General features: G+C 35.9%; 1 protein-coding gene across 12 annotated transcripts in view; it reads left to right on the top strand.

The window, feature by feature from the left end:
* Positions 1-25,243, top strand: part of MRVI1 (murine retrovirus integration site 1 homolog) — a 122,148-nt gene that overhangs the window by 25,965 nt on the left and 70,940 nt on the right. For 9 of the 12 annotated variants that reach the window (XM_014966743.1, XM_014966782.1, XM_014966804.1 and 6 more), the window contains exon 1: positions 18,817-19,119. The gene's annotated coding sequence lies outside the window, so the exon portion shown is untranslated. The other 3 variants (XM_014966715.1, XM_014966722.1, XM_014966707.1) reach the window with 3 other exon arrangements.

Here is a 25,243-nt window from a genome sequence, read left to right as displayed (position 1 = left end):
TGCTAGTAGTTTATAAATGTTTGTGTTTCTTCTTCTGAGATCCTCTTTTTTTTTCATGAAGTAGAGAGAAAATAGTATTTGCATCTTGAATTTACTATTCAAGTCAAATTTACTGAGTACACGTTCAGCTCTAATAATAGCAGAAACTGGCCTTCGTAGCAGCTTGGATACTACCTGCAATCTCTTGGTACCACTCCTGTGGTGCTTCCTTTTTACCTATTGTTCTCTTCTGAATAACAGAAGGGACATGGTGTAGGGGATGACTTTGTAGAGTAGGGTAGATGGTTGGACTCGATGATCCCAAGGCTCTCTTCCAACCTAGACGATTCTATGATTCTATGATAATACTACCAATATACTTATTCTGTATTCCATGACTTGTTTAAGAGAATCTTGGTAAAATTTCGCTTCCAGCAAGTTTAAAATGTGATTGTTGATCACTGTGACTTTGACTGAGTCTAACAGCTCTAGCAGCCTAACAGCCAGTTTTCACTGGCCTTTTCCTGGTCTTTAAAATGCTGAAGAAAAGTAATGTTTCCCAGACTGGAAGCTTATGCTCCCTCTTGTTGAAAGTTCAACAGCGGTTGAAAAGTTCATTAAGTAATGCTCGTTCTTTCTGTATGTTACAGGGGCTGCTGTCTAGATTCACTTAAATGTAGTTAAAGAATTGCAATACGTAGTGCACAATCAATATAACCTTGTCTAATACACTTATATTTAGTATGAGTTTATTAACTTTATATTTTTAACGTATTCATTTTGATGCATACTCAATTGTATATGTTAGTAATATCTAAGAAGATAGATTTAAGACCCATCTGCTGCATTGGACTTTGCAAATTTTTTTTCTTTTATTGGTTGATCTATGTATGTGCTGGGTAGCTGCAGCCTATTTGTGTCAGATCAGTGCAGTTCATTTTCCAGGTGAAGATTTGCTTGTACGCTGCAGAACAACTGACAGTAACTTCCAAAACACTAGAGTTTCTGTAAAGAAATTAGGCCAATAAACCAAATTTTTAAGAAAGCTGTTGAAAAGAATAAAATCTTAAGGTAATCTAAAAGCTAAATTAAAAGTAGCCTTGTAAAAGTATAAAAGGTATCCTTGAACTCCTGTCTATTCCTTTTTGCTAGGCCATTGCAGTCTCTTTAGATGAGATAGTCCAGCCATTTGAAGCAATCTTTGCACTTAGGAGATGAAATGGGGGAAGTGTGAGCTATTTGTTCTGGATCTATAGCAAAAGCTGCTCTAATTCATGATTTGTAACGAAAATATTCTTGCCCTTTTCAAATGCTAGAAACTGATAGCAATGTATTTTGTTTCTGTTGGCATGGTGTGTTTTGTCCCCTTGGGCAGCAGGGGATGTTGTGTATGTGTGTGTTTTCCTTTTTTGCTATAAGTTTGAAAAAATCCTATGAGTTTTTTCTGATCTCATATCTTGAGTTTCAGCACAGTAACTGGGCAGTAGAATGTGAGCATGTAATCAAATGGGGAAATTTTTTTTTCCTTTATTGGCAAGATAAATTTTGAGAAGAAAAAGAGAATAATGGCGTGGACAGATGTGGGCAGATTATTCCAAAACTGTGTCTTGTCCATGAGAAAAAACTGGCACTGAATAATGGCGTGGACAGATGTGGGCAGATTGTTCCAAAGCTGTATCTTGTCCATGAGAAAAAAACTGGCACAGGGCATCTGTGTGTATTTGCAGAGCTATGGTTTGTACATAATTCAAAGCCAAATTTATTCATACTTAAGACATGTTGTGTTAAGCTGGTCTTTTAATCAGGCGAAATATAATTATATAATTAAGAGAATCCAATCTACTTCACATTGTGCATTTAGACCTACTTTAACATGATAGTTAGGGTTGTGAAGGTAAGCTTGAAAAAGGGAATGAGGAATCAAACATCTCAAAAGAGGGAATTAGTTTCTTTCTTTTCTCTCTCCTTACTTCTCCATGAGATTCCCCAGGGTATTTGACTTTGCTAAAATGGCTTATGGTGGAAGTACCAGCAACTTTACATATAAAAAGCGAAAACGTAAAATTACTATATAATTAAGAGAATCCAATCTACTTCACATTGTGCATTTAAACCTACTTTAACATGATAGTTAGGGTTGTGAAGGTAAGCTTGAAAAAGGGAATGAGGAATCAAACATCTCAAAAGAGGGAATTAGTTTCTTTCTTTTCTCTCTCCTTACTTCTCCATGAGATTCCCCAGGGTATTTGACTTTGCTAAAATGGCTTAGGTGGAAGTACCAGCAACCTTACATATAAAAAGGGAAAACAGAAACTCCCTCTCCATTAATGAAGTTGCTACTTTTTAGGAAGAGAAAAAATTAGTTGTAACAGGTTAGACTGGGAATTGGGGATAAGTGCTTGGTGCTATGGTGCAAGGAAACATAAAGCACTGATGTAGGTTACCAGCTCTGTGCCTGCTTATGAGGGTGCTGTCAACATAAGGCCTATCTCTTAAGATCTCTTCTAGTATTTCTTTCAGGACAATGAGGTCATAGCATGATATCTGATGTTGAGAATTGAATCTTGCCAATAATGAGTTTAAACGTAGAGATCTAGATAAAAAACATCCCTATAGCTAAATTTATGCACACAAAAGCCAAAGTGCAAGATCACTTTTTTTGTACAACACTGAGATTGATGTCAGTTTTGATCAAGTGGTATGAACTACATCAACAGTCATTCATTTGTATTTTGCTGTAGAGTTGCTTCTCATCTCACTTTCCTTTTCAGAGAAACAGTGGGATTGCTGAAGTCTCCAGATGTCAACACAGAGACCACAGTGGTTGCTCACATGGCCGTTGAAAGAAAGCAAACCCAAAAGCTCTTTATTATTGAACTCATGTTCCATGGTTTTATTTAGTAGAATTTTGGCTTCCAAAGTGGGATTAAACTGTGCAGTTGCAGAGGCGTGGAAGCCAAGTTTTTAACTAATGGTATTAGGAATCTAGTAAAATGTTTGAGTGAGCGGACATGATGCAGGATGTTAACGCATCAAGTGGTTTTTTAGTGCACTGAATTTAATCCTTTTAGCCTTTTTACATAAAATACAAAGCTTAACAGGATTATTAGTAAAGTATTAATGAAATCCACCAAACTATGCATATGTCTAAGAAGTATGACATGTACCAAACCAGTAAAGTTCTTTTTTGAAGTTCTCAGAAACATAGGGCTTAGAAAGAGACAATTAAATGGACAGTCACAAACAAAATTAAAGGCCCTGTTATCTCAGAGACAGATAACATCTTTCTTGACTGTATGCAGCAGAATTTTGACCATCACTTCCCAAATAAGTAAATCTGGTGTATCAAGTGGGATGATAACGAGAGATGGATGCTAGATCTAGTAATTTTAATTACCTGGATTTGTTCCATTGAAATGTGGTTGCCAGGATATTGTTGCCTGAGTTATATAGAAGACAAATGCAGATGCTATATTCTCGCTTGTACAGAGTATAAGGATGACAACATTTTGCAAAGTTTTCCCATTTGAGCAGTTCTCATGCAGTTCAAAAATACTGTTTAATAGTCATATCTGTATACGTGAAGTGTTGTATTATCTCTGCTTCTTAATGAGCAGAGAAGTTATTCTGTATGTGAAGAATCCATCTTAGTGAAAGACACAAGAGAGACCTCAGCAAGGTAAGAGATTAAATTTGAGACAGATATTTTCATGTCTCGTTTTATACTTGTATAAATGAACATGTTCAGATCATTAACTGAGCATACTGCTCCAGCAAATCTCAAAGCTTTATAGACTAATACAGGATTATACAAGGGATAAACTGAAGTAGGATAATTCAAGCTGCTTCTTCAGATGACATGCTTTGTAAGAATTTATAAAAACTGTGGCTCCTGTCTACTGTAGGCTGGAGTGTGACATACTGGTACTAAGGCAGCACAAACCAGCTAGCTTAAGTACTAGCCCAGCAAAGGCAGCACAAAGCTAATTGAGTTATCACAATGACCAGGCTGTCTTCAATAGTTCACTTGAATTTGGCTTAGCTATATTTGGCCTAAAGCTTTAGTGCTGTACAGGTTCAGAAGAGAACTTCTTTAAAGTCAATTAATGACATTAAGTTTGAATAGTTACTCCTGCAGGACAACCCTGTAGTAGATAAGACAGCCATGTGTTCAAAATCTAATAGACATTGAAAAGAATGTCTTTAGTGTATTTCTTACTTCCCTTTTGTAAATTTGCATAATTTATCTATATAAAATATATAAATAATATATATATTTAATATATAGCTCGTTTGTAATATAGCGTAATATATAGCTCATTTGAATGTAAAGCATTTGTAGTTTTCTTTAATGTTCTCTGAATGATTAAAAGAAGAGAACACAAAATCTATCTTCAGGATAGAAAATGTTGAACTGTCTTTCAGCAGTTTGGTTTAGGGGCTACATATTTGAATCTGACATCACTGGTTTTTAAATTTTTTATGTTCTGCTAAATAATTAATTCTCAAGTTGCTGAAGGAGGTTTGCTGTTGTTTTGGGTTTGGTTTTGTTTTTTTTTTTTTCTTTAAATGTTTCATCAGTAAAATATTCCATAATCCTGTTTTTTTTTTTTTATTTGTTAACTTGTGGTCAGGATTTTAATACTTTTAGGTCCGTTCCTGGGAGTAATGTCTGCTTAACATTCCTTCTTTGCAATACTGCATCTTTGTTCTCCCATGCATATGCAAACAACCTTTCTTTCCCCATTCCTTGTTCCTGTTTCTTGCAAGAATTAAATTCTTCTAACAGTCAAAAGCATTGTCCTAAAGTTCCTGTGATTTGGCTAAGAAATAACATCTTAACATCTTACATGAGCTTTTCTCATGATCAGGTTAAAAGATGATTTTTAAAAAATATATATCTTTTAAAAAATTATGAAATTGAAGAGCTCATTTTATAGTTAATATGCTTGTAGGTATACGTATGTATTTTAGCAACACCAAAAATCCTTTCATGCAGTATCTAGAAAACAGGGGGTTTGTTTTGAAGGTTTTCTGTGGATGATGATATTGGTGAGAGATTTGCAGCTTCCTGCTGAAAGCCTGGGATTTCAAAGTGATGTCAGGGCATTGCATAGTTTGCTGTATCTTTAGCACACCTGGTGCAAGTCTGCAGCTGCATGAAGAACAAGGAGGAATCTTGCAATTTGGACAAGAGGTAGTGTCAAGAAACAGGGGGAGGTTTTAAGACACATTAAGACTAATTAAAATTTTCACCCAGACTTCCAACTACCGTGTTGAACTCTGTTAATTCACCTTGGAAAGATAATAGTGTGGCAGACAGTGGCAAAATGAAGTGGCATTAACTTAATGCCAGTGATCAGAAAATGTGCTTGATCATTATAAGGGAAAAAGTAATTTATAGTGGGCATCCACAATTTATCTTCAATTTTACAGCATGTCACAAGGGTTCACCTTTGATCTATGGGAGTCCTGTCCCATCCCATGTATGGGTCAGTGCAAAGACCCAGCTCTGATGGCAGAAAATCTTTTGTGAAAAGTGGTGTGGTAACTTAGGCCTGGGAAAGAAGATGGAGGTGAAATTTTAATAGGCAAATCAGAAGGTTATTAAATGTAGCAGAGACAATTAAATTTATTAATTTAAAAAGCAATTAAAACAAGAAAGGGAAGAGGAGGGAAATAAGCTTCAAATCCATGAAACTTCAGAAAACCCCGCCACAAAACCAAACCAACCAACCAAACCCCCATTACTTTTGGAGTTTGGGGAGAAATTATCCAACTTTATTTTAAATAATCTTAAACTCAAAAATCAAATGTAATTGCAAAAATGTGTGCAAATTTTACTATAGATTGCAGGGAGGGATTGCCATTCTCCTGCTGCAAACACACACAAGCTTTGCATTCTCTGAAATTATTGCTTGACAGCTGTGATCTTTTATATATTTCAGTCTTTACAATCTTGGGCTTTCTTACCTCTGTTTTTTTCCCACATCGACAGTACTCTACATGCAGGTTAATTTTTCCTGTGTATTTGTGAACACAGATATACCCATCTTTCACATTTCAGTCTCTGCTGTGATTTGTAAATGGGTAGGTTTCTCCTCTCTTAGATTGGTGACTCTCCAACAGCACTGGGACAAGCATATGCTGAAGGGTATGTTTTGTCATTCTCAGTAGCAGCAAGATGGGATGAGGTTTTTCATAAAACCATTTTACTGTATGGGTAGCGAAGAAAGGGCAATAAATACCATACTAAAAAGGTACATGAAGTGGTCTCTGGTAACCAGACCTAGTATAGAATAATTCTATTTCACCCAAAGACATCTTTAGACTTTTCACCAAAGTGTTTTAAAAAAAAAAAAAAATAGTAAAATGGTAAGTAATTGTAGTCATTATTAGAAGAGAAATAATCCTAAGCTTTACTTGAGGAAACCCTAGAACTTTTCAAATAGCACTTCTGGTTTATGAAATTTTGTTTGCGTGGCACTGTTCTGATAAGTGAATCATTTTGGTTTTCTATAGTGCAAGCAAAGTTTCATTTTAATCATGCTGAAATCCATGTCTTTTTCATTCTTGGAAAACCTGAGAAGTAAACTGGAATTCACTGCATGTTTTAACAAACAACAGATACTTTGATGAGGACCTCATGACATTGCTTATAAGGCTTTAAGCATATGATCTGCTCTGAAATTGTGCCACAAACGTGGTAATACTCTTCTTGTTCAGGCTTTTGTTAGACTTCTGTCCTGAGCCCACAGGGCTTGCATACAGTAAGCTTCCAAGGATTTCAGTAAGCACTGACATGCTTGCTCTGTCTCTGGCATTTTTGCTCTGCTGCTGCTTCACAGTAGTAGGATTCTAAATCCCGGCTGTTTTGGAAACATGCTGAATGTTTGGTTTTCTGTCTTGTTTGTCTCTGAGGGCAAGTAATTGCCTAACAGATTCCTCACATTACTCCACAGATACGTTGTCTAAGAGCTATAGTTCAACTCTTCCAAAAACGATAGAAGCAAAATTAGGTTTGAGGGAGTCCTAAAAAAGCATGAAGCTTTATTTAATGGCATGAAAAATACCCATTTTCAACAAAAAGTAGTAAATCTTCCTTTGCCTTTGTTTTCTCTGACGTGCCTGAAACAGTCTAGGGGGTGAAAGATGTCAAGGATCTCTGTCATCGTTATTATCTTTTAAACCATGAAGTTTTTCCAGTTTAGTACACTTTATCCTGACTAGGTTTTTGCTACTAACCTTCTCTGTTTCTTGTTATCTTTCCTTTCTCCAGATTCATGAAAATTGTGTTACTCTCTTCTTTGTTTCTGTGGAGATAGTGCATGACTTCTTACAGAGAGATTTTTTTTTTTTTTCATTGTTTAAGGAAGGGGGATCTTTTTTTTTTTTTTTCTTTTTTCACTTTCTTGTTTAAGGAAGGGGGGCTCCCAAATCTCATCCCTGAAATGGATGAAAGTAGTAGCTCTTTCTAATTCTAGACAATATCCTTAACATTCTACTTTTTTAGCCAGAACAGTGGAGAAATTTCCTCATTTTCTTTTGGTCCTGACTTGGTGAATACATACTGTACTAGCAGAAATTAACTTACTCTATGGATACAGCAATTTTCATAGTGATAGTCCTGCGTGATCTATTATTTCTCACTGAAACATAGAACAGTTCCCTGAACCATTATGTATGTTCCATTGACTTCAGCTTAATTTGCATGTGTACCTAGGTCTATGGTGAAAAATGTAGCAGGAAAGTATAAAAGAACTTTATAAGCAGCCTTTCTAGCTTGTCATTAATTTATTACCTTTTTACCGTCCACGATGCAAAAACAATTATGCATTACTCCAATTGAGTTCCTATTGGTAAGAAGGCTTATTGCCACAAATCAGAGGAATCTTAATGGAATTTTATATGTAAAATTCAAATCACTAGGGGTATGTCTGTGTGACTTTTGCACACTTTTTGTTGTCCCCTCCTGATATCAGGTGGTTTAACAGATTTATCACCAAACCGCTGTGTAAACGTCTTCTGTTTTTTGCCTCTTCAATTTGATGGTGAGTTTCTTTCTCCCTGAAAGTACAGACAGGCTTTGTATGTATAGTTTAAAATAAAAAGTGTAGGAGGGATAGTTTGGTAATCTAGTGATACAAAGGATTATAATTGGATTATATAGATTATTAGTTATGGTCACTCTACTCACTTTAAACTGGCTGCCAAATTTGGGTTTGAGAGGAATTTTCTCCAGAGTGTACAGGTAAGAACCTGTTGTTCAGCTGTTATACTTCAGTTTTATTGTTTTGACAGGGGAAAATGCTGCTAGGTGTGTTTAGAGGTTTTTGTTTGTTCCAGGTGGTGGTTGTTGCAGTCGCTTTTCCCTTCCCTCCTAAATCTTGGATGCCAATGTGTAACGGCTGAATTCCAGGCCCTCCTGTTTCTTTCTGTTACCTATAAATTAGAGTTGTAAATGGATATTTTTGTTTTCATTTCAGAACATAAAATAATTGTTTTTGGTTCCAGATTTGAATGACTCCCTATGAAATTAAAGCTGATCAAATTCTACTGAAGCTTCTACAGAAGTCCAGTGTAGTTTTAGACTTATTTATATAGCTATTTCTAGCTCTATCTAATGTATCCTTCCCAAAGGAAAAGCATGGATTTATACAGAGCACTGACTTAGCTATATACATTTTCTGATTTCTGTAGCTTGTAAAAATTGCATTATATTTTTACATGTTCATTTGTGATTTAATTTTTTTAAGATGGCAAGCTCATCATATGAGATTTTACATATTAACTTTTAAAATGTATAATTGCCGGATACCAAATAATTGTGCATATTCTCCTCTGTAGCTGAAATAGCCTGTCTGCACCTCTGTCTGTACTGCTATCTTACCAATTGCATCACTCCCAATTCATTCTATTCTTTCTCAATTGTTTGCTTTTTACTGAAGATTTTCAGACCTTTATTTCAATGGGATGTAAACTCAGCCAATATAAGAAACCATGTGTGAAAAGAGAAATCTGAGTTAAAGGATTTTTTTTTTCATGTTTTCAGCTATAAAATTTTGTCAAAATAGAAATACATTTGAATCAATTGGGAAAAACATATTTCCTAGATACAGTGTTCCATTTTTCTTCTACAAAGTAGAACAGTGATAGTCATGTATACAAATACCAATACACATTTTGACATGATCAGACTGAGGAGTTAAGAAAGTACTGTTTAGCATAGACTCAAGAATACAAGGACTAGCAGCCATTTGAGACTAAAACCTGAAAAGAAACAAGTCTAAGAAATGTAAATATAAAGAACATATAAAGTCTTAGAATAAAACAGAATGAGCACAGTAGATTTTTGAAGAGGCATCAAAGCGGTATGGAAAGCAAGTTTTAAAAGGTTTATCAGAAAGTATTACCCAACTGTGCATTTCCCCAAAGAGAAATACTGGAGTGAACAAAGAGAACGTTGAAGCCCAGTATTTTAATGTGCTTGTTCAGCATGCTTTTTGCTGTTTTTCCTATGGCCCAAACTTAGCCTTGCAGAAATCAGTAGTTCAGGTCTATATAAAGCAGCTGTCCCTATAGTCTAATAGGTAGACGGGTAAAACATAATATTTAGCATGCTCTTCTTCACCCAAACCCTCTTTTGTTGGGTGGGGGGATGATGGATGTTTGTGCCTAATAATATCTTTCATTTAATTGTCTCTTATTCTTCTAAAATGATAATTGCTTCCTGTCAAAACTGTAACTGTGTGGTTTTCCAAGAGGACTATGATTTCAAAAGAATGGGTTGATAACTTTTAGTGGCTATTTCTAACAAAAAATCAGCAGGTTATGCTTAACTCTGTGCACTAGTTATTTTCCCTGGCTTTTTCTCAGTAAGAAATCAGGATTCATGTTTGTTAATCTAGTAAACAAAGGGTTTGGGGGCTTTCTTTATTTCCCATTTTCTAATTTGTGATTTACTTGGTGCCCTCACCACCCCATCTGAAAATATTAAAGGGTATACTATACTTTCTTTATGGGCTACTACACTTCATTGTTTAGAGTGACTTTTATAGAGGAGCATATTTTTACATAAATGCCTTTGGTCTGTGGTATTTTGGGCTTGTAACTGAGTGTAAAAAGTATTTTACATACATTTTTAAAGAAATAGTCGTCCATATAAATAATCATATACAAATTGCAGTCTGTAACTGCATGAATGTAAGTTGTATTACTTGAATATTTTTATGACATTAAAAAAAAGGATTATGGGACCAAGAAAGTGTCATCATTCTGTTAAAGATATTTTATAAACACTGCAATGCAGAAATGTTCAATTTGTGGCATAACTAGTATGTGGCGTAACCGATCCAGGTATGAAAGACCTCCATGCAGGTTCTGAGGATAAAGACAAGAATGAGGGTTATTTTATTGTATTTATATTGAGAAATCAACCAAGAAAAAATACTTTTATTGGTGTCTTGAGCAAGTTCCCTTATCCTACTCAGCTAAATACTTTGTAGTATTGATAAAACTATTCACAAGAAATATGGGTTTCAATGCACAAAGAGGGATGAAAATTGTGAGGTAGAGAATTCTCCTCGAGAAAATAATTGTTTTTCAAACTGTGTATTGTTTCAAAAGACAAATGTCATCTTAACTTACAATTGAGGGGGAAAAATGTATGTCAAGTAAGTAAAGTTCTAAGAACATTTGCATAGCTTGGATCAAGAGCTCGGAGAAGGGTGAATTGTATTTAAATCTCAGGCTGCCTTGAATGCTATAATTCTATAGCGATATAATTTGTCTCTCATAATGTCATACAACTCAGCACTTTTGCTGTGGAATTGGGTACTTTACAATTGATACTCCTCCTTGGTTTATTTCTCTGCCTGCAGCTGCCTTTTGTTCTCCAACTCTTCTCACAAAGAACGTGTAATAGAATTGTATTGTACAGTAGCCAGATTTCAGAGGGAAGGGTTTGCAGCTCACAGGGTGGGAGGGGAGTCATAAGCTTTTTTTGACTAAAAAGCTGCTTTTGAGAATGATGCAGGCCCATAGGACGAGTAAGTGGCTTTTCTGCAAAATGGAGACAGCACTTAAAATGCTGCAAAACCATGTGCTTAACTCAAGAAACAACGGGAGCATTTCCAGGGAATAGTGATAGGCATTTTTCCTACTTGAAGCAATCCTCTGCAAATACAGCTAATGCTATCAGTCAGGAGAGAATGATGAAGCAATACTGAATAGTTTTCTTCCTTCCCTTGGTAAAAGCTATGCAGCTTGTTCTAGGGAAAACATTAAGCTGTCAAAGCACCATCATCTCCATCGCTGTGTGGAGGACTGGAGCATGATTTTGTCCATGCTCTGTTTACATTCCTTAGAGGATAGTGCACTGTACAGGGGATTTGAGCACATGCTTGTGTTTGAATCCCATTCAGAGTGAAAGAAAGGGGCTTTAGAAGCCAAGCTGCTGCCAGCTCTTCTTGTCCTTCTGGTAAAAGCCCAGATGCTCTGATGAACAGCTGTGGTCTAGGAGTAAAAAATGTAATGGCTTTCAACATGCCCTTGTTTGTTCTCTTATAAAAACAGAAAAGCTGTTTCTACTCTGTTCCAACCCTACTGAAGGGAGGAGGAGGTAATGTGAGCTTGCTACCAGCTTGGGACCTGCAGAAGCACTGTGCATTTATTAATATTGGTACATTATACTACAACATTCATTTTAAAGCATGGTGCTATGACACTCCCAGATACAAACCCAGCCACAATTTGTATACATGGGTGTACTTGTTGGCATAGCTATATATGACACTTTTTTTCTTACTGAACTGAACAATGGCAGCATCAGAATATAAAATGGCTGGACTCAAGGCTAATTATTATACTTAAGGTTTATTTAAACTCTCTCAGTTCCAGGATCATTTTATCTCATCAAAGTTACTAGATTCTCACATGTCCCCTGTTATTTATATGTTCCCTTTCTTCAGGCAGGTATCTCTAAATAATATTCCAGTTGTTTTGGTTTTGATTTGGATTTGTTTGGGTTTTTTTTTCTGTTATGGGGTAGTAGGTAAAAGAAAGGACTGAAGCAGTTTGTGGATGAAGAAAGTTTCTGCTTTATTTAAAACATACAATCTCAAAAAGTGGAATCACTTTCTCTGGTGATTAAAACACAACGCTAATGAATGTTTCATTGCATTACTGTAGTGTGAGATGATCCAACTCTGAATATGCATTTCCTATTAAAAGCATGTCAGTTCCTTGTTTTCTGAAAGTTCAGTATATCATAAAGTGGCAATGATTACTTTTTAAAAAATACCCTAACCTTTCTTTAAATATATGTATCTGCTTATCAGATTTTTTAGTGTTTATCTTCTTTATACAAGACTGCTGTTTGAGGCTTAAGATTTCTTTTAAAAGAACAGATAAACATTGCTTTTTTATAGTTTTGCATATGATATGTCTATGAAAAGTAGAAAGTCTTATTCATAACTGAAACAAAAGCCCCTGACTTTGCTGATGTTTTTGAACAAACACACTTGTCTCTTAAATCTATGTCATTCACCTTGAAGAGAATCCTAGGAAGAGAACATACAGAAAAATAGGTCACATGGTTGCTCATTAGGAAACACACACCAGGAAATTATGGTCAGACTAAAGGTTCTTACATATATTTGGCATATAGAACTAACAATTTTTACTCTCTTTTTGTGAGCCATACTGGCTGAAAATCAGTATTTTGAAGCCAATCACTTTAACCCAAATGATCACAATTTTGTCATGTCTCAAATCTTTGAAACTTCAAAACCGCAGTGTTACAATGGAAAATGACAAAAATTTTATCTACAGATATTCCTATTGACACTCTTTTTTGTTTGCTTTTTGTAGTGCACTACATTAATCTTCTCTAAGGAAGAGTACAAAGACACAAACCATCTGATGAACCTTGCAACAGGCTGGCAACAGCGGTCATCAAATCAACAAAAATGTGAGTTAAAGCTTTTCTCTAGAATTCTACAGGTAGAGGTGGAATAAGTTTTCTATCCTTCTTTTTTTTTTCTCACAAGCGCTTGGAAATTTTAGAATAAATGACAAAGAGTAAAATTCCAGCAGTGAAAACAAGTATTAACCAAAGTCAGTCGCTGATCAGGGTTTGTCCTTATTTTTATTTTCTGTGGTTGGAACAGAGATCAGTTTCTGTGGCACTGATAAAAGCTTCCCACATTACTTCCTGCAAAGTTTATTTTTACCATGTGGTAAATGTACTATTCACCCTGCAACTAGCTCTTAAAACCTAAGGCTCTTAATTGAGTCTGCAAGCATTCTGGATCAATATGGGTAGGATATCAAGTTTCACATGTGACTAAGAATTATTATTTAGGATTAATTCAGCAAGGGAATGTCAGCCTCAAGCCTAAAAAAATGTCTGTCTTGTGTTCTTTTCCTAAGAAAAGGCAAATTCATGCTTTTCTTTCAATGGATTAAAGTATCTTCTTGCAATATTTTAATTTCCCTTTTCTTAGACAGGAGTATGATAGGAAGTTCAAACTTCAATATCAATATTGAATTTAGGAAGAGGTATAACTTTACTATTTTGACCTAAGTTAATGTGCAGTACTACTCTCCTTTGCTTGTACTTTTGAGTGCAGCAGTATGCTATTGTATGTACATACATCCATGTGGAAGGAGAGGCCTGTCATCTTTTAGAATTTTTTTTCTCCTAGTTCTTCACTTCTGCCTAACTTCTCACAGGCAAGGTAAGATGGGCTTAGTCACAGTGAGTTTTAACCTCTTCAGATTTCTAAAAAGATCCCCCAGAAATGTCATTGTAAAACTTCATCTCTCCTCTTTGCCTGGAATCCTGCTATTGTAGATCCCTTTTCAACCCCTCACCCCTCCCACCCCCAAAATCAAAACAGAAAATGAGCTCTGATGGTAGGTGTTCGGTATGGATAATTAATTGGTCAACCAGTGGCCCTGATTATGTCAAGACTTCTGGAATGTTTTCTTTAATTGAAAAACTTTTATTTTTTATTCCAAAATATCAAAAGTAGGACTGCAGTTCTTTTCTTTTGGATCATCTTCGCAAAAGTTTTTTCCATAAAACACAGGGTGATCATTTAACAATATATTAAACACGTTACTTGTACACAAGTTAAGGTTTCAATTACTTTTAGCAGAAATTAAAACTGAACCTTAGAAGGCAGTTAGTTTCTAACTGAAATGCGTCAACAACCTTGGAATACTCTGTGTGTGCTTAAAAAGTGTTTAATATCTTTAACTTCTTGGCAGGCTAGATTTTATGGGCATGGAAACAGAATAACTTCCTTAGCCACAAAGGTTTAAATTTCTGATACTGTTTTGCTTTTCCTGTAAACTATTATTAACTTCTCAATATGATGGTTTCATTGGAACTTCACTTTTGAAACCACTGTCTTAAAGGGAGGAGAAAAAAAAAAGACACAACATGAATATGGTAAATGAAAATAAAATAATTTTTGTAAATGCTTTATAACATTTTTACAGAAAGGCTTGGTCATTTAAACTGTGTTTCTCAGTTTGGATCATTTTATTGATTATCTGGCAATGAATGCTAATAAACAGATTGACATTTTGTTTCTTGGACTCTGTTTCTCATATAGAGATTATTTGCTGGCTATTTTCAGACTAGGAAAAATGTTAGCCTTATAAATAAAAAGGCTTGTTATGGCTTAATTAGTAGGTTTTCTGCAAGCACTTTGAGCACTTCTCTTTTAAGGTTTCAAATCTTTCCACGTAACATGGACTACTTTACAGGATCATCTGTATGACCTCAGAGCAAACTTTATTAATATAAATGTTTTCTTTAAGGTGACTGGGCTCTAGCATATGTCTCCCACAGGTTCTTACTCTGTGATGGCATATTCTTTTAACTTAACGTTTCTGATTGATGTGCAGTACTTCTCTGTTGCTGTAGAAAGTTGGAAGCGTAACTCCTGCCTTTCAAAAGACCCATCTAGAAAAGAAGCTGCATAAACATTATGAAAAGTATCATCAAGTTTTGTTACATTTTGCGTAAATAATCTAGCATAGCTGCTCAGTGGGCTGGCAGGGTAAATATTGACTAATGCCATCCTGTTGAACCGGCATATATTTTAGGTGAAATATTTTAGATTCCAATTGGGATTTAGTATACAGCCAAATGAGGGAGTCCCAGATGTGGAAAGTTTACAGCATGTTTTGCCTTGTATATGTTTCAGACCTGTTCTTCTTTGTTTTTTTTTTTTTTTTTTTCCTGTCTGGATAAAGCTGGCAGATGAGATTGCCCCACAGTGTTAGAGTTGCACACTTAAATAAGATCTGCATAATGGATGCCAGCATAAAATGACTTCTGTGTGCACTGTTGCAGTAGCATCATACGAGCCAGAAAACCCACAGAAAACACAAATCCGATGCAGGTTAAGTATTTAAAGGCACAAAAAAATAATCTGTGCAAGAAAATGGAGGCACAGTTTGGGCACAAAGTTTAGACTTGGGTAACTAGTTTTTCCATACAGTTCAGGAGAAATAAGCTCAAGAGTACAGTTAATACAATGGATTCAATAAACAAAATTGTCAATGCTCATTGGCATTTGTGAGGTGGACCTGAGGTTGACAGAAATGCATTCTAGATGTGGTAGGATAAAAGTCTTCACTGATAAAAATTCTTCTGGGATGTTTTAAAAGTGAAATATGAAAAATCATGTCATAGGACTCCAGTTCTAGGTGCAAATATTATCACTTCTGTCTCCTGCAAATTTTTAGCCTGCCTGATTAATAATCTTTATGCTTTAGTAACTGAATAAAGAATAAAGCATACAATCATGTCTTGCCACTTACACTTTATCAGCTATGACATGCTTCTTTTTTGTCACATGGATGACTGTTATGTGTGGGCAGAAAGGATAATAAACAACAGTTTTATTACAATGTGTTTTAAAGTCATGAAGCATAAATTCTTCAAAATTTTCTTTTGTATAATTATTTTCTATGCATTTCTCTATACATATGATGGACAATTTATGGCTTTATCCTGAGCCTATTAAAAGCTCAAATGTAAACATTTGAGTTAAAGTTCTTTTATCTCAGACTGCCCAATTAAAGCCAAAACTAGAGAAAAAGTGTGTAGCAAGATCACCTTTCTGCTGTTGCTCAAACCTGAAAATGGTTGTGCCCCAAAAATGAAGATCCTGCATGAAACATTACTTACACTTCAGCCCTAGGGGCAGAACTCTCAATTATTTCAGTATGACCAGGATTTTACTGCCTCTGTTCATCTCTTCAAAGGCGAAAGTGAAAATCTTTAAATTTGGGGAACCCAAGTAGTGTAATTTAGGATAGATACATACTGCCCTACTTCTTCCATAAGTCACAGAGCTGTGAAAATCAAGAAAACAGAAAGTTACCTGGTGAGGGCACATATATCCCACTGCAAGGCCATATGTATCCCCACAGAACTACATCTACCTACTCTGAGATACTTCAGAATATTTATAAAAGAATAATTTTATGCTATTCCTGGGGAATACACTACCTTAATACTGGCAACATAAATACGTTGGGTTATGTGAGAAGGGGGGGGAGAGTTTGCTGCTACTCTACGTGGCCAGCCATCTGTATTAGAGTGTTTTAAGAGAAGCTGGTATGGACAGATCTTAAAAAAACAAAACCAAAGAAAATGAATAAAAAAGCCCCATGAAAAAATTTTCTTACATGGTACATGTCATTATGCCTTCTTTATACAATGTTAACAATCTAGTTAAAATAGTCTTAGCATCTGAAAACTAATTACCTCATTCAAAAACTGAAGCTGGAAAGTTTCACTTGCATTTGGCCAGAGATCATTCATGTTAAGCAAATCTCTGGGCAATGCACCTTCCAAAGCATTGAGCATGGTATAGGATACAAAAATATACGAGTGGTTTCAGAAACTGAGGATTGATGGGAGCATCATTTTCCCCTTCTCATGAGTACCCCCAAGGTCCTTCTGTGTCCCCTAAAAGCTACCTAAGCAGCAGGGATCATGTTTGAAGGATGCAAGTGAATGGGTCAAACAAAAGAGAACCAAAACTCTGTCACTATAGGTTTCTCCCATAGCAGGGGCAGTAGCTTAAATCTCTTTTAGAAACTACTGACTTCATGAAGTTTCTAGGAACTTGAAAATATTTTGATACCTCCATTACTTTTACAAATTTTGGCTAAATTTGGCTAACTGTGGTTATAGGGTGCTAGAACAATGATAAGTGACTTGATTGAGAAGTTTTTTCCAAGAGGACGGCAGTGCTAAAACGCAGTGAGAAACTTGCTCTTGCCCAAGCTGCCTTCAAAGCAGCCTTTCAAAGACTTTCAAAGCTATAAAATAGATGCATGCATGCAGATTTAAGAGAAACACAGCTTAAAATGCAGACAAATTAAACATTTGACACTTGTCGCCTAGAAATTCTGAGAAAATAAAACTGAGTAATGATGAGTTACAGATGCTAGTAAAACTTCTGTAGTTGCAGATTATTAGGTCAAAGACTGTGACCATACTGAGCCACAAAAGAATATTTCAGAACTCAAGTCTGTGGGTAATGAAATGCTAATTCAGGAAGATTAAAGGAGATACATCTCTTGTCAGAGAGCCAGTAATGGTGCAAAGGACTGTAAGTGGACAAAGGACATCAAAACCTGAAATGGTTTTTGAAACACCTAGCTCTCATTATTATGGGATCAAGCTTCAATGCCAATGTTATAAAAGTTTTTTGGAGTTTTTTTTGCTATATTGATTTTGGGGGTAGAGAATGTCTTAAGTGTAGAATAATAGACTTCTTAATACAAACTCAAGACTGATATGGCACAAATGAGGTACCCAGCCTCATCTTTCCTTACGTTACAGGGGCTGTGCTATGTTGCAATCAACTCAACTTTACCCACTTCTCCTAGCAGCACCCTCATGTTTCCATGCATTGCACCCCTGTGGAGTGTGCTGTCCAAGTCAAACCATCAAATCCTTCCTTTTCTTTGTCTGATCTGATTCTGCCTTGATGCTATTATTAGCCATTATCAAAAGGAAATTAATTTACTATCTTCATTTGCTCCATTCTTTTAAAGCAGGCTATTATTAGCCATTATCAAAAGGAAATTAATCTAGTATCTTCATTTGCTCCAATATGTCCCTTCCAAACTCACTGTCTAATAATTTTACATACATTCTGGTGCAAATTTTTGACATTTCCCACGCTTATCTCTCTTATCTCTACTTGAATTGTAAGAGGTTTTTTGAACAGGGTTTGGCTTTCTTATATTTAAAAAACGTACGGTACCTGGCATAAGCAGAACTCTTAGTTTGGGATCTGTGGATGTAATTGTAATACTTATAAATAAATAATCTGAATTGGCTAAAGTCCAAGTAAGTATCCAAGTAAGTAAGCTCTATGTCCATTTCAGAGCTGAGCTCTGAATCACATGCGTGTGATTCTCCTGCAGGTACCGGAATATAGTGCGGTAAGTGTTTTGTGGGTTTTTTTTTTCCCCTCTTTGTGCTCCATTTGTAGCTACATTCTCTCATGGGATACAAGCAACTTTAGTGGACTTCAATGGGAATTATTCATATTTTGCAAGTGCAGAGCAGAGCCTGTGACTGGACTGAAGCCAATGTTCTTTAAAAGTTCACATGCCTTGTATTGGCTCTCTAATTCAGACTCCTTCTGACCAAACAAAGGGGGAGGGGGAATGAAAAATAGTAGCAGCTGTTTCAGTAAAAAATTCTAAGGGTTAACATAACATGATGTAAACTATTTCATGTGTTCTTCCTACTTGCCCATTTTAATCAGAAATGAGTAAGAAGAGCCTTATATGCAGTGAACTTGAGGAATGCTAATGGGATGTCTGCATCGCGTTGTACTCGGAGTACTTATGCCAGAATAGGAAAGCCTTTTATTCTGTAATTCTCTGAGGCAAGAAGGAGGCTTTCTGAAGAGTTACTTTAAATTTAAACTCTCATTCTAATGTTAGACAGCCTGTTGGATCTCTGAGTTAAAAATTGCTTCGGCTTTAGTTACTAGAGCCAGATGTAACATTGACCTTAAATGGTAAAAGCTCCCAAGAGTGAAAGAGAGGCTGGCCTGAGGGGAAAAAGAGGAATAACTGAAGTTTTAGGTAAGTAATCTCTATAACGGAGAATAAGCTCTTTTTCAGCCGTGAAACAGAACGGAACCATATTTCCTCCTTAAAGGTACAGTACCTGCTTGTTGTGATACCGAGTAGTTGGTTCTTTCTACCTCTTCCCCCTCACTCCCTTCAAATTCTACCTCTTCTTGAAATTTTAGCTGATTAAAAAGTGGGTGCAGTTAGTGAAACCTATTTCTTCTTACATACTGTTTGGGAATATACAAGAATGAAAAAGAAAAAGCTGTGTTAATTATACTGAGACTTGATTAATAAAGGTACGTGGTCAGGAATTGAAGGCAACCTGATTCACAGATGCTGTTATCTGTATTGTGCTGACCATTAGAGAGTCAGCAGCAATACATGTTCTAAGGAAACAGATATTTAGCAGATCTCTTTTTTTCTTTTTTTAATTGTATGACTTTCTTTCCCACATGCTTGCTTTTAACAGTGCCGGAGTTGTTCATTTTGATGGATTACTTACTTGTGTCTGGAACCTATCTTTTTAAAAGACATTTCCAGAGCCATTTCTTTTTACAGTATGTGTTTGCTTTTAATCCTATTAGAGGTAAATTAATACCATGAAGCTGTGTCTAATTGGACTGCTGTACAGAAAAAAAAATAAGACCTTCAAATTTTAAAGCATGTTTGCTCTAGTATGAAAAATCACAAGATTTACATTTCCTGAAATTTCAGTCTTCAGTTTTATCTGTGCTGTTTGGCAGGTACTCTGCACTAAGGTGCATTTTATTTTCTTGGCAAATGAAAACACTTTTTTTTGTCTAACTAATCTATGTGTTCAGCTCTTTTTTTCAGATAGCAGTATGTAAACAATGTAAAAAAAAATTAGGTCAGTACAAGGAAAGGATAGCTGAAATTGAAGATGCAGGTTTCTGTTACTAACTCATATTAGTAAAAACTTGCATTAGTGAGTTGATTTTTCAAACTGTATATAGCATGGTTTTATCTGGTGAAAAATTTTCTGCAATCAGCAGTAGCAAATTTCCATTTTTGTGGAGTGATTAGACAGTAGGTTTTAGTTTCTGCCATGCAAAGATTGGATGAATTTAGAGTTCTGAGCGTAGAGAGTGTTCCTGCAGGTGCTAACTGTTACTGCATTTATATTTGATATGACAGGTGTTTTGTATACTTTAATGTAAGATCACTTCATCTAGCTTCAAAAGAATATGATAAGTGAACCTTACTTGTTTGAACATTTCAGATCTTGTTGCAAAACTTGTATTTAATTTTCCTTTTATTTTTCTCTGGACTATCATTAGTGAAGAGCTTACTATTTTTAGGTTAATGTCCTAACTTATTCATGCTTTAAATCACCAATTTTGTCCAAAATCAACAGTTATACCAAACTTGGAGCTTAATAGTCTAACGATACAACCTGTAGAAATCTAAGTTTATTAGAATTAACACTGGAAATTAAGAAACAGTCCAATATTAAATGCTAAATACCAGCGAGTCCTCACTCTTTTAATATTCTTGCATTTTCTAGCCTCCAGAGGCCCTCATTCTGATTTGCTGGTCTTGCATGTGTTACTTTACATGTGAGGAAGAAGGCATTTAAATTTTAATAAGTTATTTTTGACTTTGTGTATGGACTGGAGTAACTAATTTGTGTCTAACTTTTCCACATCTGAATGAAGTATATACTTCTAATATATGATGTCTTGTAGCACTTCAGCTATTGTTCTTATTCCATACAATCATTTTTTGTTTTGTAACTTAGAATATATTCTATAGTGCCCATGAGTAAATTTATCTGCAGTAAAGATGTTATAATGACAATAAGTGTAATTTAATACAAAAACTACAGGTTACTCATTTGTAAGTACAGAAAATTGTGCGTTAACATCAGCACTATGATAAAGTACTGAGGATTATAAATCCATTTAATTTACATATATCCATCTGCTTTAAACAGATTACACTCTAAATTGGCTGTGGACATCAAACCTACACACCTCCCTATCTCCTATCTTTTTATATGTTTGAGTCAGTTTTAATGCCTATAGTCCTCTTCATTTGGGACCAAAGAAGTAGAAATTAAGAATTATCTAACAGCCAGATTCATAGTTTCAATCTTTAGCAACCAGCTTCTTCCATCCTTCTGTGGATCAATCTGCTTTCTGACAGCTTTTAATGATAGTATGATGTCTAATCACTTTTTGAAAAGCTGGATAAGACAGACTATGGCAACTGAGGTAGAGGGAGTTGGTACTAAGAAGAGACAGGCATGTAAGTTTCTCATTTCAAGGGTCATATATGTATGTTCCTTATATGTCATGGAGTTCTCTCGCCTCATCTAAGCTCCTGTTCTTAGAGAAGTCTGTAAGTCCAAGAAAAAGAAGCATCAAATGGCTTGTGAGTGGAAGGGGAAAAAAATCCTTGCTGTTTTAAGGTTTTGGGCTATTTCCAGACCTGGGGGATTTGTGGGCAGAGAGAGATCTCTTTTCTGTCCTAACTTGCAGCCTTCCTGTAAACTAAGCATAAGAATTTCCTTGCGATGTGTTCTCTGCTTGTACTTCCTTTGAAAAGTGGGTCAAAGAGATGTTTTGGATCTCAGTATCACTGACAGAAAGGAAATCTGAGTGGGTGATGGATCTTTGTAAGCTTATAAACTAGTGACTCAAGACATGAATTATTGCTTATGTACAAGAGTAGTGGAGAACTAATACTGTGACTGTTATGGTAGCACTTTGAAATAATAACTTAGTTTGCCTCCTCAGAAAGTAGGGCCTATGAATTCTGAAAAGGAAAGAGGGATTTGATACTTAGAGCAAGTGGATTTGTGGCCTCAGGTTTTGTTGGAGAGCTTGGGCTCTAACAGCATCTTGGGATTTAAACCTCTTCAGTAAGTAGATGTAATAGGCTTTTTCTTTATTTTTCTTTACTTTGTTTATTTCAATGTACGTATTGTTAATTTTACAATCTGGAAAATAGTTTGAGAAATTTGGTTTTACGTAGGAAATACCAGATGTATTAAGTATCTGAAAGATTTAGAGAACAACAAAACCAACAACGATGACCAACACCACCCACCACTAATAGCTGAAATCAATAATACCTTACTATGTGCTGGAACTTATACCTGCCCTTAAAATGTACAAACTACAAGGTCTTTAAGTATCACAAGTCATCAGGGACCTGTAATATTGTAAATACGATCACCTGTAGGTTTGAACAAGTAAAGCCTGTAGAATAAGATTTTTTTTATTTTTTTTAATGCTGACACCTTGGAGGGGGGCAGGATGAGAGGGGCAGGGAGGGAAATATACAGACTTGGCAGGTAATGTATGTCAAGTGTGTATGTAAACCTGAAAGTTTCTTCCCCCAACATATTCTGTTTTGTCATGAGATGAAATTATGGTTTAGAATCACTGTGCTGTCCCCTAATTTACAAGCAAATACACTTAGAATGTCGCTATCTCACGGCTATAAAATGGGATCCACAGAGCTAGTTCCTGCAATTTCTGTAAAAAGCAAGTTGATATAACAAACTGGGGTTGGGGGGGGGAGAGGGGAGGGAACATTCTATGTAGGAGTTGCACACTTTTATTGTGACCAGTTGATAGGTTTTGCACCCTGGAAATGGACACATGGTAGACATAATTCTGTGCTGTGGAGTCAAGTGCAGCGATTGCTTTGGGCTAGGGGCTTGCCTTCAGAGTAAAATTATTACCGTTTATATAATTCTGCAGAATGTTTTCTAACGCTGAAGTTATACATGGGGAATTTGGCTCTGAGCCTTCGCTTTTGAAATCATCAGCAAAGTTTCCATTCACTTTAGTGGTGCCAGATCAGGCCCTTGGTGAATACCACAAAGGTAAAGGCTATGTTAGACAGCGGTAAATTAGAGTCTGAAATCTAGAAGAAGATGAGTAGGAGCAGTGCGTCCCTTTTTGACTGTCTTGTTTTGGATTTAGAGTGATGCACTAACAAATGTAGGATCCGTAGAATGAGATCTTATTTCATTTGCAAACTTTCCCCAAGTTTCCCTGAAATGTCTCTGAAATTGCCTTTTTAGAAGGGTGTGTATGAGCGCAGGTAGAAGAATATAATAAAGGATGCTATGTCAATTAACATTTCCTGGTAACAATTCTAAAGTTGTGCTGAACTGTGCTCTAGCTAGTGAACACAAAAATTAAAAAAAAAATTTCTAACCATAAGTTGAAGAAGAGCTTGTGGAGAGGAAGGGAAATAATTTAACAACGTATAAAAATGCACACATGCTTCACAATTTCAGCGACTGAATTTTCCATATTTTTCCTTTTCAAATAGTGAATGAACATGACTGACCTCTGGGCTTATGAAAATAGCATGATACCACTAGGGGCCTAGTGGCAGTGGAGGGTGGAGTTTGCCCCAGGAGGAGGTGCTAAGTCAAGTTGATGTTCTGCACATCTAAGACTGGAAAAATCTTGTAAGCAAATCTAAATATTGTTTTTAGCTCCCTATGCAAGTGTAGTTGTGCCTATCATCTTGACTTCCCTGAGGGCTGTTGCAGTTAATACACTTATCAGTCCTGTTCTTTGATAGGTATTATTATCAGCATTGCTCTAAAAGCTGGTTTTAGTAAGTGCAGTGGTCAATGAAGCAGACTGTAGAAAGCCAAGCACATGAATCAGAATTCCCAAGTAGCTTAGATACTTAAAGAAAGATTGGGAGACTTCAAAACTGCTCTGTGTTTATTCACTGAATTAAGTGAAAATATCGATGATAGACAGAATTTATGGGATATATTCTAAAACCTCAACAAGTAAAACTCAATTTTTATGTGTGTGCTGAGCTTTTGGGACCTCTTTGGAATCTCTCCTGCATAAAACATAGCATTAAAATGTCCCTTCCAAAACTCATATACTGTGTGCTAACAGAAGACTCGCTGGAATATAAACAACCTTGTACCCTTATAAGAATCTCTTGACACTTCCTGTTGGATTCACTTTTTTTAGGTCTTTCACGTTTCCTGTTTAACAGATTTAAAATGTTTTTTTTGGCAAAATGGCAAACATCAACCATCCCACTCTATACAAATCTGACATATAACCATAACAAAAAGGTGAATGATACCTAAAGATCCCCCAGGAAATCTGTCCTGTTGCTGCTTGGTATGTTCATGTTTAGGATTGTGTTTAGAAATTACATTTAAACACCAAGTAGTGTTTTTCACTGATCACTTGTAGAAATGATACAGAACTTAAAGGACTCAGAGAAAAATACTATTCCAGAGAAAATTAGCCTTTCTTATGAAAATAGTGAATTGTCTTGCCTTAAACCACATAGCAGGTCAAACTCTCACTCCCTGTAAATCACTGTTCCTGTGTTTGGAATGTGCAGAGCTTTGCCCGTGTGTGTTTACTGTCTGCCTCAGTGGATTTTGATCCCTCCTGAGAATCTGACTCCACTTAATATGAAGACAGTTTCCCTTTTCCTGTTGCTTAACAGGCGAAGATCAGAGTTGATCAGAGCAGGACCTTACAAATTTCTTGCACATCTTTTTACAAAATAGGCACAAATCGGTGAAGTTTTTTGCCTAACCTTGTTCTCAGGTAGTAGCTGGTGATAGCGCTTTCTAAAAGCAAAGTCCTTTAAAATTACAATATGCTTTACACTTATCTGCTTGCTTATATGATTCAGAGGTTGTGAAGTTGGGAGGTTTTTCTTCCTTTTGAAGGTGGATACTGTACAGTCATCTTGTGTACTTATCTTCTGAGCATCTGCTTAGAAAATAAAACAACATGCCATTTTGACATCCAAGAAAGTGCTATAAATAGTCTGTTGCTATGTTTAATGCCTACACTCAGTTGCTATAGCAATAAAAATCTCAAAAATCATGTACAAATTGCCATAGTGCATTACCAGCCCTTTCTGGGACAGGGAGACTGTGGGACTAAGAATATTACAAAGATGCTCAGTATATTAGAGGGCAGAGTTGCCACATAGTTCCAGGTGCCCTGTGTTGTTATCTGTGAGCAAAATGTGGCCTAACTGTATAAATCCCAGAGTGGTGGTGTCAAAGTTGGAACCCTGCTTAATTCAGTTGCTTCTTCATGACTTCTGTGACAGAGTTCAATACTTGGAGCAACTTCCCATTTATTTGTAA

Source organism: Calidris pugnax, unplaced genomic scaffold (assembly GCF_001431845.1).
Source record: "Calidris pugnax isolate Ruff unplaced genomic scaffold, ASM143184v1 scaffold26, whole genome shotgun sequence".
NCBI classification, from domain to species: domain Eukaryota; kingdom Metazoa; phylum Chordata; class Aves; order Charadriiformes; family Scolopacidae; genus Calidris; species Calidris pugnax.
This window is presented reverse-complemented; position numbering and strand designations above follow the sequence as displayed.